This window comes from Panulirus ornatus, chromosome 57, assembly GCF_036320965.1.
Source record: "Panulirus ornatus isolate Po-2019 chromosome 57, ASM3632096v1, whole genome shotgun sequence".
In the NCBI taxonomy this organism is placed as follows: domain Eukaryota; kingdom Metazoa; phylum Arthropoda; class Malacostraca; order Decapoda; family Palinuridae; genus Panulirus; species Panulirus ornatus.
The window spans coordinates 29,185,828-29,198,345 of NC_092280.1; the positions used below are offsets into that span (position 1 = coordinate 29,185,828).

The following is a 12,518-nucleotide window of genomic DNA, read 5'->3' on the forward strand; positions in this document are numbered from 1 at the left end:
GGAAGCTAAAGCTTATACGACTAACCATTAGAGGTACCCAAAGCTTAAGGAACTAACCATAAGAGGAGGCTAAAGCTTATACGAGTGAAGTAAGCGGTAGCCAAAGCTCATGCGACTGAGCAGAAGCGGTAGCCATTCTGTCTGCGTTTTCCCCAACGAATAGTAAAAAAAGAATAAGACGAACGCGTGACTAGGCTGCTGCTGGGAACTCTGTCTCCCTCGACACCACCTTCAAGTACGGTAACACGTAAGGACACGAGGCCTAATTCCGTCCCCGGTGGCCGACGTGACCTGGGTTGGAAGGCTGCAGGGGAGGTTGGCTGGGAAGAAAACCATAAAGGCCACCAGGGTGGGCGCTTTGTGGTGTAATTTTACGTGTGTTGATGGGGGAGGTGGCAGGTGTGAGTATGGCCCCCGTCTGTGTGTTGCGGGAAGAGCTTAGTGAGTGAATGTGTAAATTTTCATCGAAGTGTATAATCTATCGGTGAAACCTGTTATCATATTCTCATTTCTCTCTCTCTCTCTCTCTCTCTCTCTCTCTCTCTCTCTCTCTCTCTCTCTCTCTCTCTCTCTCTCTCTCTTCTGTCGTAACAATCTCCATTCAGCCATCCACTGTTTGGTAATCACCACAATTACCACCCATCACAAGGCCACCCACGCTGGACTTGAAATCCATCCTGATCTTATTCATAATATATTTTCTCAGGTACTTCACTCTACTGATCAGAGTAAAATTCTTATTGAGTTTTTTCCAGAGGGATGATCAATGATACATGTCCCTGGTTAATGTAGGGGGTGTGACTGAGAGTGGATGGTGGGTTATGGAGGGAAGATGGGAAAGGTTTGTGAAGGGTCCATGAAAAGGGAAAGGTGAAGTAAGAAGTGTTGGAGAGAAAGAGGAAGTAGCAGGAATTAAATGACAGATGCATGTATTCCTGAGGTGTAACTATCTAATTGTAATGCACAGGAAGATAATTCTACGTTGGTGAAGCAATAACTCTTGGACTCTTTACTATCATACATTTCACATTTCTTAAACAGTACTGAGAGATGTATGTCATCTGATTCTCTCAATAACCTCATACATAGCTCTATATGGTTAAGGAAGTTTAGAATGTTGTTTGATGGTAAAGAAAGTTCAATAGATGGGGCCCCATGAACTACGAGGAGAGAGTGATAAGGCTTTACCATTGATAATTAAGAATCTAAATGGGATAACTAACGAACCTCTAGGTTGTACTGCAAGCATGACTACACAATTCATAGATGTATTACCGATACGAGACTGCATATCAGTTCTCTCTGAATCTACGTCAAAATATGAATAATAATCTAATAATGAACATGAGTGACATTGAACTAAGGCGCACAGCACATGAATTAAAATCAGGCCATCGGCTCCCGTAGAGTTAATGTAGCGCACGTCATTCCTGAGTTTGGTTTGAGTGTTTCTCCACACATTAGAAATGACCGGGCTCGAGTGCATCTGAAAGGAGGGGTTGCCTAGGCATTCCATTTTTCTTGTATGGTGTGGTTCTCCGCTGTTCACTCGTACAGCGATGGCTGTGCCTCATCGCGACAGCAAATTGTAACACGATTTAATCAAGAACTCTTCCAATACAATCCTTAATGAAAGTGGCATCTAATTCTACTATGCTTTATTCTCTACGGCGTCAGGTTCTGAAATGAGAGGAAGGGAAGCTATTTCTGGGGCATGGCAACCTTTCCCAAATGACCTTTCAGACAGGAACATATCGATTGCGTCAACCATCAAAAATCAATAATCACCGTATATCACTCAAGCAACCTGGAAACAGCTTATTCCACTCTAAGAATGTCGGTCTTCGATTGGTGGTGATGACGCAGACGACTTTAAAAGTGACTCTAGCATATGCTAGGCCTAAAGTCCAAAACAACCAACTCATAAATAAACCAAAATAAGAACTGTCCTCGCCTTGTGCGTCCATATCAAACCCAGCCGATGAATAATACACAAAAATGGCCTTCAACGAAGAGTTGTTTCTAGGGGTTAAACCTCCCATCACCTTAAGGCCATCTTTCCACGACTACCATCTTAAATTATTTTTATGGTCGGCCGGACAGTCTGTATAACTCCTGGAGTTTTGTATGCTAGTTTAACATAATCATTTGTTTCGAGCCGCTGACTTTTCTGGTCACCGAGAGAAAAGAGACGGGTTGTCTGCGATGGAAAATGTCTTATACACACACACACACACACTAATGATCTAATTCATGTGTCACACGATGGTTGGTTATCTGAGCTTTAAGTCTATCATCAACTGCCACGGTTATTAACTCCGTTAACGTCATATTATCACAACAAATCGGAAAAAACACATTTTTTTCGGATATTTATTGAAATTTCTAAATCCATGCACCATACGGCCATAAAACACATCCCTCCCCCAAAAAAAAACATTTTCATATGTTATGACGCTGTAATTATATATGCCCGAATTAAGGGATTTTTCCCTTATTAATCTCGGTTCCCTGATGTACAGAACTTTCATCAACTTTAATTATAAGGAAAACTGCGCAGCACTAACAAGATTGCCCCTACCATCTACCTCAGCGACGGGGGGTCTGCGCCTAGCATTCACTTCCGCCTCGGAGAGTTATACAAGCGCACGACAGACAAGCGCCGAGAAAATATTTTATGGGCGGTAATGAGAAAAGCATTTTCTATGAATTCTATCCATTAATGATTTACATATTGATCTATCTTATATATATATATATATATATATATATATATATATATATATATATATATATATATATATATAAAGTTGTAAGATAAGACAAACAAGTAATTACATACACCCTAGAATTAAGCGAACTAAAGTTACAGGAGAGAGTGAGCAGTGGCCTGATCACATACTTTAATTTTTAAAGAGATGGTCGACGTGCACCTAAAGGACAAGAAATACTTTTAAAGTGTAGTAGACGATTGGAACTGAATGACGGAGGATATGGTTAATGCAGACGGCATGCATAAATTTAAGAGGTTGTATGACAAATAAGAATGTTTAAGAGGTGAAGGCTCCACGAAAGTACAACTCCCTTCACGAACAATACAATTTGGTAACAAACACACACACACGATTTTTGCAAAAGTTTTGCTTCTTAAGGTAACTTTGTTTAAGGAAAGAAAACGTTTCTATCTCCTTAATATTCTTTCACCACTATTATAAAAAGGATAAACGATTTCTTTTTTCTAATTTCAGTATTGCTTTTCGTATTCCAAGTGACCCTGCCACTGCTTCACGAGGTCCAAACAGCTTAGTAATGAGGGATGTCTTTCTCCCAGCGCTTGAACTTTCATCATCATCTTGCTCTCGCAAGCCACCTGACGCACTAGTTATCACCAGTAAGGGAAGGCAAACATCAAGGCCCAGACTAAATGCAGCAGTACCCCCTCCCAATCTGCTTAATAACTGGTGACAACGGTGTAATACGTCCTCCATTACACGCGATTTAATCAAATCAGCATTCAAAGTGACGTATGAATCCCAGTCATGATCCAGAGATGTTTCAAAGCTAAAGGTTACCAATTATTATGAAATTAACACTATCGATGATAGTTAAAAAGATGTATATCATTATGAAGAAACAAGAAGAAGGATCCTCGAACTGTTTTGGCCTAAAATACTCGTATACTTCAAAAGTTTTTCTGTTTAGGATTAAAAAGCCGTTTATGAAAGGAATCCAAACCTTCCATACAACAATGCAATATAGTGTGTGAGGTGTTGAAGCCTTCGTCAAATGTGCTACTCCAAGGAATATCTTTGTCGATTTAATGTGTGAGTCTGTTGTCAACAGTCCATGAAGACGGGGGCTCTTACAGAGATGAGTTAGGAAGTGATGTAAGACGTAATGACAATAAACTCTCTCCTATATTGTTCTTCCCATCTTAGGGTTTGAAATCAATGTAGTAATGGGTAACAGAAAACGGGGATGTAAAAGCTATATATCCCCAAGCGGAGTCTTGTTATTCTAATGAGTAACACATTATCCTTTTCTGATACACGACAAGCATTGTAAAGGAACCACAAAATACAGTTTGATAACCGTGTATTTCTTACTTAATTTCCATTAATTTCTTAAGGTTATGAAATAGCTTTAACGCAAAGTTGACCCTACCCTGAACACAAACAACAGTCTTGTGCCAGAAATGGCACCCTGAAAGACGGTTGTCATAGACAACCGCCCATGCTAAGGTTAGTCCTGGCATATCTGCACACACTCAAACACACGGCCCTCCGTGGTGTTGTGGTTAACATTACTAACCATGAGTCAACATTGGCCAACCTGGAGTCGGACCCGTATGGGTTCGAATCCTGGACGAGACAGCCCGCCTACATCCAACCCAGGTGTTCAACATCCTCCTCTCGAAACTGATAGGTAAATGGTACCTAGTACCTAGAGTAGGACACGATAAACTATGAAGAACAATGTATTGAATTTAGGTGGCCATTCGGATGATAATATACATTGGAGGACTTACATAACTGGAGGTCATAACATCAACTATTAAATAAATCACAAAAGAACTTAAGATCTCCAGCCGTTGCTCTCGAGTATTCAAACTTCCATTCCATGTCTTACCTCCACCTTGGTTTTCATGTTCGTCCAAGTAAGCTGTAGTTTTTTGAACTCACTAATGAACGTTTTCCTGTTTCTCAACATAATGTAGGAGTTTAACCCAAGTCTAAAGCGTCTCCACATCCTTCCTGCCGCTTCATTCAGAGCGACGTGTTTTGTGAGACCCCCTCTTGATGAAGTGTTCTTTCATTCAATCTTCCCTTTCATTCCTCTGCTACCTCTTTGGTTTCTTCTTTCACTCCTTTTTTCATTCCCCCTCCCCCCTTTCTGTTTCACTTTCAAACTTCCATTCCTCTTTGTCTAATTATGTTATGATCGTGGCAAGACGTGCGGTACGCACTACGCGTTAGCACTGCCTAATGGCAAAATCCCCTCTTCCCTCTCTCTCTCTCTCTAACGTTCTTCTATGATAACCATTCTATAATTGCTCTTTTGGAACTAAATATATTTTCCATTACCATTTCCCTCACGTTCAGTACTTTGGAATTTCCTTACATAGATCAATACCACAAAAATCACAGTGAAATAGATATTCTGTTAAGTCTACATATAAAGTAAAATGTAGATATACGGTAGAATATAGAAAACAACAGTTTAGTTCTATAATTAAACATAGAACTTTCCTCCACACTGCACGCCAATATTCTTTCAGTTCTCATGGGTAACTTCCATAGTGAAACAGTTTCTGCTTTCAGAAATTACTAGTTCTTTTGCTTGTCCCAAGTTTGAGAAAGGACAATGAGCGAGTTGGAATGACTCGTTCTTCTCTGAGAATGGCTTTTCATCTTCCACTTGGCTGTGTTACAGCTCTCGGGAGAGCTAGGCTTCTCCCGAAACACCACAACACAACCACAGAATTCCCGACGGCCGACGCTTGAGCGGGAAAACATGGCTAGGTTGTGATTTATCATTATTTCATCTTATATAAAACATGTCTGATTAGGTGGACCATCTTGGAGTCCCGGAATTACTTAATCAACACTGTTAAAGTTGTTGCACATATGGGAGATAAGAATAGCCAAAATTATCGGTCCAGTTGGTTATTTAAAATTATAAAGTCGTTACAACGACCAATCAAAATAATACTGGTGTTCAGGTATCATTCTCAGACCATACACGCTCTCAGGCCAGCAACCTGCCTCCCTATACGTGCTCATTATAATTCACTTTTACTGACATCATCTCCCAAAGTTTCCTCTCTCTCTCTCTCTCTCTCTCTCTCTCTCTCTCTCTCTCTCTCTCTCTCTCTCTCTCTCCTTCGACCTCCTCCAGGAGAAGCCCCCACTATCCAATCTAACGACCATGGCATTTCTCTCGAAGTTCCACTCTCGTGGGGCCTCATCTCTTGAACTTTGTCAACTATCGAACAACTTTCTCAACTTTGGTGCGCTGTCCACATTACGTGTCATTACTTAGTTTCTTCCAACCATCCGCCACTCCTGGACGAGAGAAAAAAAATCTACCGTCTTTTCTAACAAGTTTCTTGCCTAATTTCATGTTGTCTCCTCTGATCATTCTATCACTGCATATTTCAAAGAGCTGTTCACTGTCTACGACATCACCCTCGTTCGAAAACTTAAAAGGATGTGATCAGATCTCGTCCTACTTTTCTCTCTTTCATGAGGAGAAAATCAAAGGCTTCTATACCTTTCGTTGTTAATCATCTCCATTCCGGTACCAACTTTACTAACCTCCTCTGGACCTTCTCTATCAGCTCACTGTACTTCTTTTACAGTGGTGACCAAACTTGATAAATATATTTTAGTTTTGGCCTTACGTAGGATGTGAACATCTTGCTGAATATTTTCTTTAATCATTGACATGAAAGCTATTTTAATATCTGGCAGCACCAATCTGTCTCTTGTACTATTCTCCAAATGTGCGACTCTGGCGACAGGTCAGAGAAACATTAATATTACTTTCCTTAGAAACTATGGCGTGCATGAGAGAAACTATTCCATTTTTGTGTTGAAAACCAAACCACGAATTTTGACATATTTCATTATTGCTTGAATCCCCTATCATCCCTCAGGGGTTCTTCTCCAATCCTCCAATTACACATCCAATTTCCATGACAGGTATAGTAATATATATACAAAACCAGAAATTTTTGTAAACTGACATTTTCTTATTCACTTGTTCAAAAAACAATCCATTTACCAGTCGACAAAGGTCAGAGATGCCCTTTGCTTTGCTGAAAACAATTTCAACAGATTTTTCTGATCTCTTTTCATATCTTCTCTCTTTCTCCACCCTAGTCATTCTAATTAGTGAGAAGGCATCTACATAAAGATATAACATACCTACATTCAGGTTCTGTGGACAAACGAGAGCACTCATTATATCCCAAAGGCGAAGGAAATGTTTATCCAGACAGATTCCACGCTGTTCAGGGACTTCATTAATTTTCGTAACATACAGAACAAAAGGAGTTTCATTGACAAGTCCCCCCTCCCGCGGGAGCTCGTCAGGCATTCACGCGCAACTCTAATATCTATGTAAACACAGAGATGCAAGAGCATTTACACCATTCTAATTCATTCACACTAAACGATTCAGTCTTTTTTTATTTCATGTCAAGAAGAAATATTACAACAACAAAAATCAGCCTTGATGAAGGTGATATATACCGTTGAGTTTTGACTGGTTTCGTCAAGTGCTTACAGGTTTATCATGCACAAGATTTTGGTTGACCGACACTGCAGAACCCGAGTTTAGGCTATGTCCTATTATCTTTCTCCTTTCTAATTCTTCACCACATCCACAATAACCCTCCACAGAACCCTTCTCAATTTCCTGAACTCTCAAAACATGTCCTAACTATTTAGTTTTAATTCCATCCCTACCTCACATGGTTAGAACTGAACAGAGTCTAGCGTATATTTTCCCCGAATACAATACATATTGTTTAACTTTGAGTTCAACTCTCCAAGTGTTTGTAATTAAAGAAAACCAATAACTTCCAACATAGAGAAACAGAGAACGTAAAAAAAATTGTCCCACAAGCCACAAACATGTGAAAGAATTTTCCAAGGTGTAATCCTTTGCTTAGCAAGACTCTTTAACTTTAATATTGTTATTTTCTCAAAGACATATGGTTCTGTTCAGGTGTAATACTTTTCAGTGTATGAATCCCATTATCATGTTTCTCATGGTTAGATGCCCCATGCCCAATTTATCTCCACGAAGGTAAGAGTCAAGGTAGAATCAAGTTCGTAGTCTCCCCTCCACTTACCAGCGCCACTTCTACTAACTTTGTTGACCATTATATATACACATATCATACATTATAAATTACGTTTGCTTTCATTAGGTTATAAGTAACATAAATATTTAATCCTTGTTTATTAACCCACTACGCATGAACTATAATGGAGGACCAACTATAAGAATATTTCTAATATAAACCAGCGAAGACCAGGCCCAGTTGGTAACTTTTGAGGCTGAGGAAAACGTGAGGACGCATCACAATGAGGAAAACACGAGAACTTGACGACCTACCCTGTCGGAATTGTGATGACCAGAAATACACGAAAAAAAAAAAACTTTCCCAGTTTTAAGGTCAGAAATAAATAACGAGAGGAATCGCCCAACCAGAAAAATAAGATAGGAAATTATCCACTACATTTTAGTTTTTATATATAGCATGGGGCGTCTTCGCAGATTAACCGCCCGTTGTCGAGAGCTATGTGGACGGCAGCTTTCACAAAGATGAAAAGGGGGTTCTTATATAAAGATGTCGCAAAAAAATAAACACTCTACTAAATTGTTTTTCCGCGTCTAGAGAATGAGAACACACAAAGAAACCGAGATGTTCAAGGCTCTGAGAAAACAGGAGACGGGGGGAAAACAATGTATCCACGATCATTCACAGGTACAGCAGTCATACAAATGACTAACACACTCCAAATGTTCCTCCCTTGTAATATTTGAGCCACCCATTTTATCTGCTATTCAGCTGAGGTGATAATATTTCCAGTTCTGTTCCTTCTTATGTACAGAACATGAGTCGTCTGTGTGCCAGTCTGCTCCACTTTTTTCTTCACGTTGAGAGATCCAGTCAGGTGACAAAAGTTCTCATCGAGTCTGGACACAATGGAAGGAGGCAACTCGCATTGCTTGAAAACAAGTATTGATCATCGCCTGCTGCGTCCCCACCCCAGCATCCCTCTTGGTCTTTCATTAACATCTGCGAGAAACTCGACGAGATTCTTATATTCTCTTGTTCTCCATTTTCTTTTCCTCCCACGTCCACACACATCTCTCTCTCTCTCTCTCTCTCTCTCTCTCTCTCTCTCTCTCTCTCTCTCTCTCTCTCTCTTCATCTTCTTCTCTCTCGTACTTGCACTTTCACAACTACATGTCAGTCCTGGAGATACTCGCCTTGGTTCCAAATTTTCCAAGTTATACCTTGAAATTCCGCGGCAGGTCATCCTTATCAAGAGGCTGACCTCGACCTTGACCTCCGGCTAACTAAACCCCACGTCAAGCACCACTTCCTTCCCTCATGACCTAGAGATTTCGTCCTCGACCTTGAACACCGTCTAACCCTTAACTCAAGCACCACCTCCGTCCCTCAAGCACCACCTCCGTCCCTCAAGCACCACCTCCGTCCCTCAAGCACTATCTCTCTCCTCCTTAGAGACAAGAGGTCGACCTTGCCGTAATGTAAGAAGCAGTAATAATTCAGTGGCTTCTTGTGGAGGAAGAGACGGCGCCTCAGGAACGACAAACTGAGAGAGAGAGAGAGAGAGAGAGAGAGAGAGAGAGAGAGAGAGAGAGAGAGAGAGAGAGAGAGAGAGAGATGGTGACGAAGACTTAGCGTATCAAGATGAACAAGAACATGGCAACATCAGGGAACATGGCATCTCGAAGGTGACGAGACTATGGACATGAATAATGTAAGAGAGAAAATAATGGGAGAGTTGAGGGAGGGAAAATCCTAACTCCCTGAGCACGACTTTACGACGGTACGACCCTCGAGCACGACTTGACGACCCTTGAGCACGACGGTGCGACCCTCGAGCACGACTTTACGACCCTTGAGCACGACTTTAAGACCTTTGAGCACGACGGTACGACCCTCGAGACGACTTTACGACCCTTGAGTACGACGGTACGACCCTCGAGCACGACGGTATGACCCTAAGGGTTGTAGTACCGACAAACTCCAGGGTCGTACCGAGGCCTGAGAGGTACGACCCTTGTTAATCGATACACAGAAGACACAATTAATATCCTCAAACCAGACCGAAAAATCAATGGAGACAGTAGATGAAAGAGAGCGTCTCCTTTGTGTCTCCAGTACTCCTCCCTCCTGAGACCAAACTACACACACACACACACACACACACACACACACACACACCCGCCTCACGACAACACACCTGCTGACATCTCTCCTCCTCCTCCTCCTCCACACCTGCTGACATCCCCCTCCTCCTCCTCCACACCTGCTGACATCCTCTCCTCCTCCTACACACCTGCTGATATCCCCCTCCTCCTCCTCCACACCTGCTGACATCCCCCTCCTCCTCCTCCACACCTGCTGACATCCTCTCCTCCTCCTACACACCTGCTGACATCATCTCCTCCTCCTCCACACCTGCTGACAACATCAGCGCTACCATCTCTGCCAACACTACCAACCATCATGACTAACACAACAACATGTAATTTACGACTCAAGAACAACTGAGTTGTGGATGAAGCGCAGAGACATGGATGATAGAGAGAGAGAGAGAGAGAGAGAGAGAGAGAGAGAGAGAGAGAGAGAGAGAGAGAGTCCGCGACTCAGCACAGACTCTCTCTCTCTCTCTCTCTCTCTCTCTCTCTCTCTCTCTCTCTCTCTCTCTCTCTCTCTCTCTCTCTCCACGATGCAGCGAAAATGACTGACGTCATCACCCCCCCCCCACCATACCCACGTCAAGCGTCACGGGGGTCAAGCTGCGGTCACGGGGTCAAGCTGCGGTCACGGGGTCAAGCTGCGGTCACGGGGGTCAAGCTGAGGTCAAGGAGAACGATTTGTTTCCTGACCGAGCAAAGTTGACAGATCTTCCTCACGTTAACCCAACTCACAAGAACTGGACAACATACACAACGAACTCACAACACACCACACGACGCCAGATGACGCTCACTGAACTGGTCGACTAGACTTCTGGGGAGGTCAGAGGTCACCAGACGAGGCCCTCCGTGTGTGTGTGTGTGTGTGTGTGTGTGTGTTTCTCATCTATGCCAACGCTCTCCAGTAATAACTTGCATTCCTGTACGTCTCTCTCTCTCTCTCTCTCTCATATATATATATATATATATATATATATATATATATATATATATATATATATATATATATATATATATATATGGTGGGATAACGAACTGGTGACCAGGGACATTATGACGGGATAATATGACATCATACTGTGGATTCTCTTGACACTCACTGTCGTCCCTCGCTTAGAGCCACTCACAGACGACGCTCGAGTGTTAAACACTCCTGAGGGACCCGACCAAGAAGCACTCACGAGGGACACAACAGAAGGAGAAAAAGGAGAGAGATGGGGACAGTGAGTTACCAACGATTAGATGGGGACAGTGAGTTACCAACGATTAGATGGGGACAGTGAGTTACCAACGATTAGATGGGGACAGTGAGTTACCAACGATTAGATGGGGACAGTGAGTTACCAACGATTAGATGGGGACAGTGAGTTACCAACGAGTGACCAGTAATGGGAACTGAGGGACACTCAGGTAAGCCTGAGGAGGGGAAAGTGACGAGAAATGTGTGTGAGTTACTGGAGTTACGACCCCCTCATAACATCCTGGGCGTTCCTCATCTCCCCTCATGTTACTGTCTCCCCTCATGTTATTCTCTCCCCTCATGTTATTATCTCCCCTCATGTTATTATCATCTCCCCTCATAATGTTATCATTTTCGCCGTTCATAATCCCTTCCCCCGTTTTCTACATTATGTTACATATACTTACCCGCGCTATCATTTACTCATTACATCACTTCTTCCTTCGTGGTTTTACCTTTGCATAAAATTTTTCTTGCTTGTGGTATGATGTCACTTATCTTTTTTTTCTCCCCTTATTGATCGTATTTTCCCCAAGTCTTTTTTTTCCCCTTCTGGCATAAAAAATTTCCATTCGCATATTTTTTTTCTTTATATTTCATCTCAATTGCCATTATTCTGTTTTCTTGCATCTTATCTTCCCTTTTCATATATCTTTTTCATTGCTATCTTTTTTTCCCTCTTCTTAGTGTCTTTTATCCTTCTCTCGTTCAACCTCTTATTTCCACTCCACGTTCAGCATGTGTTCAGTGGAACTGTTCACTGAACAGTGAACAAGGTCTGGCTGACGGCGAACTGAACTAGTGTGAGAAAGTCGCGGGACAACGTGTCCTCCACATATGAACAAAAAAAGAAAAAATATTCATTGATTTGAACAACCCCTTGTGTGTGTGTGTGTGTGTGTGTGTGTGACAGCAATGAACACGTGGAATGTACAGTAGTGGTCGGGCCAGTAATATCACATTCTTTTGTTCTTTATATATATATATATATATATATATATATATATATATATATATATATATATATATATATATATATATATATATATAATGGTGTCTTGTGTGAGCACTTGTCACCAAGGTCTCTTGTGAGTGGGGGCCCCCCCCCCCTGGTTAAGTGCCTCTCACAAGCGACCCTCAGCGTGAGCCTCTCGTGTGTGGGGAAGGAAGGGTCAAGACAAAAGCGACGGACGTAACCAACACGATCCATACACCGGCGGGAGGGAGGGAGGGTCGTCCCCCCCCCCCCCCCACGACGATCTGGAGGAGGAGGAGGAGGAGGAAGAGGGGGAAGAGAGAAGGAGGA

At 42.2% G+C, this 12,518-nt stretch overlaps 1 protein-coding gene across 1 annotated transcript in view; it reads right to left on the reverse strand.

The window, feature by feature from the left end:
- Positions 1 to 12,518, reverse strand: part of LOC139766374 (nucleoredoxin-like) — a 159,932-nt gene that overhangs the window by 10,716 nt on the left and 136,698 nt on the right. The window lies entirely within an intron of this gene.